Source organism: Microtus ochrogaster, chromosome 16, assembly GCF_000317375.1.
Source record: "Microtus ochrogaster isolate Prairie Vole_2 chromosome 16, MicOch1.0, whole genome shotgun sequence".
In the NCBI taxonomy this organism is placed as follows: domain Eukaryota; kingdom Metazoa; phylum Chordata; class Mammalia; order Rodentia; family Cricetidae; genus Microtus; species Microtus ochrogaster.
This window is the reverse complement of record NC_022018.1, coordinates 29,992,895-29,995,204: the sequence shown is the minus strand read 5'-3', so window position 1 is coordinate 29,995,204 and position 2,310 is coordinate 29,992,895. Positions and strand designations below refer to the sequence as shown.

The following is a 2,310-nucleotide window of genomic DNA, read 5'->3' as shown; positions in this document are numbered from 1 at the left end:
CCCCCTGGACACAAACCTAGGGCAAGGCTATGTTGATGAAGACATAGACATTTAAAGCAATCTTTTAAGTTTAACAGGAAGGAGGGCAGTGAACAGAGACATTGTAAGGACTCAGAACACACAAACCCATGTGGTCACTGGAATATTCTGATTCCTCATATCCTAGAAAAGTTTCCCAAAGCTTACCATAAATCCCTGAGAAATGAGAATGGAGCTCCAGAACTTTAAGAATAACATCCTCCCCGAGTCCAAGTTCTGGAATCAGCTCAGACTGGTGTATAAAAAACCAGTCTGCCTGACAAACAGGTTGGAGGAAAAGCAGGCTGCAAATCCAGCTGACATAATAGCTGCTCAAAAGGCCCCACAGAAGCAAACACCATCCTGAACTCTTAGATAGTGGAACCTCTGCTCACACCATTATGCCCCCACTTACTGTGCTATGTGCAGTTGACATTGAGGACTTATAGCTTTTGGCAGTATATAACACCCCATTAATGCAATTCTTAGTTTTACCTCATCAAGATCCGCTGGTCCAGAGCTGCCCCATGGTCCCTTACATGTCCTGAGGTAAGTCACTGGGGTTACAGATGCCCTGAAGTCATCCACTAGGATCAGAGCTCTCTGTTTTCTCCTCTTCGAGAAGGCAACACAAGGTTCTGTTAGATACCATTCCTAGCTGCAGCCCGGGAGCTATATGAAAATTTTCAAGTTTTTTTTTATGATTCAGCTTTAACTGTAGGGTTTTATCTAAAAAGGCTGTGCAATTGGACTTGACCTTGAGAACTACTTTTAAAAATTATCTAGTAAACATTTACATGGAGTAAAATCAACATAAAAACTTTAAAAATATTAGAATGTATTAGAAGTTATAAATATTAGAAAATATTAGAAGTTGTAAAGCAAATCTAGAAAATGTTACACTAATTAAGATGCAAATAAGAAAGGAGCCTGTGTCTTTGTAAGTTGGGTGGAGAAATACGATGACATAGAGGAAAAAGTAGAAAAATTTACAGTTCAATTCAGTCGTGCTGAGAACGAACTAGGATAATCTATACGTGTAGACAGACAGCAGACAGACACCAAATACACACTTGTGGACGCTGATTTTCCTTTACAGAGCTCTAACATATCTCCTTTAAAACTGTAAGTTTTTTTTTCTGTTTACCAAGCTTCCCTGTCAGAGCACACACATAACTCAGAGTCTACAGGGAAGAGGAGGAGTTCGGGGACCCAGTCTACAGCAGCACATGTGTCCATCACTGACTCTCGTATATCAGAAAATGTTATTATGCAAAAATGTTTTTTAGATAAATGTCTAGCATTACTAACATTTTCTTGAAAAACTCTTTTTTTGTATCTAGGAAGAAAGAAATGCTCTTGAAATTTATTAAAGAAATAATTTTTTTCTTCATGACTGTGGTTGGCATGCTGGGAAACATTTCTGTTTCTGTGAATTATATGATCAGTTGGTGGGGAGGGCCTGAGAAGAAACCCATCCACCTTATTCTCATCCACTTGGCCTTTGCAAACTTCCTTATCCTTTTTGCAAAAGTATTGCCAAACATAATGGTAGCTTTTGGTTTGAGAAACTTCCTATATGATATAGTATGTAAGATCGTCATTTATCTGCCGAGGGTGGCCCGTGGGGTCTCCATCTGCACCAGCAGTCTCCTCACTGTGGTCCAGGCCATCATCATCAGTCCCAGAGCATCTGGGTGGAGGAGGCTCAGACCACAGTCTGCCTGGCACATCCTTCCATTGTTTTTATTCTTTTGGATATTCAACGCTTTAATAAGTGTGAACCTAATTCACTCTGCCACAAGTAGAATCCTGAATATATCAGAGCTTAAGAATGGTGACAACTATTGTTACTTAATGCTAGAAAGTCAGAAAATAAAGTGGATTGTTCTCCCTCTCATGGTCCTGAGAGATGCTGTGTTTCAGGGAGCCATGGGAGGGGCCAGTGGCTACATGGTACTTCTTCTCCACAAGCACCACCAGCATGTCCTCTACCTTCAGAACTCCAAGCTTCTCTACAGAACTCCCCCTGAGCTGAGAGCTGCTCAGAGTGTCCTCCTTCTGATGCTCTGTTTTGTTTTCTTCTATTGGGCTGACTGTGCTTTTTCTCTATTTTTAAGTCTCTCTTTAGTAGACAATTCCTTGATGGTAACTATTCAAAAATTTCTGGCCCTTGGTTATGCAACTTTTAGCCCTGTTGTGTTGAGTCACAGGGAAGGACTTCTGCCTGAATGTTGGCATGCTCAGTTGGAGAAACTGGGAAAATATCTCTCTAATTTTTCTATTCAATGA

The 2,310-nt window shown here is 40.6% G+C and overlaps 1 pseudogene; it reads left to right on the top strand.

The window, feature by feature from the left end:
- The first annotated feature begins 1,247 nt into the window (after window positions 1-1,247).
- Window positions 1,248-2,310, top strand: LOC101996034 (annotated as a pseudogene).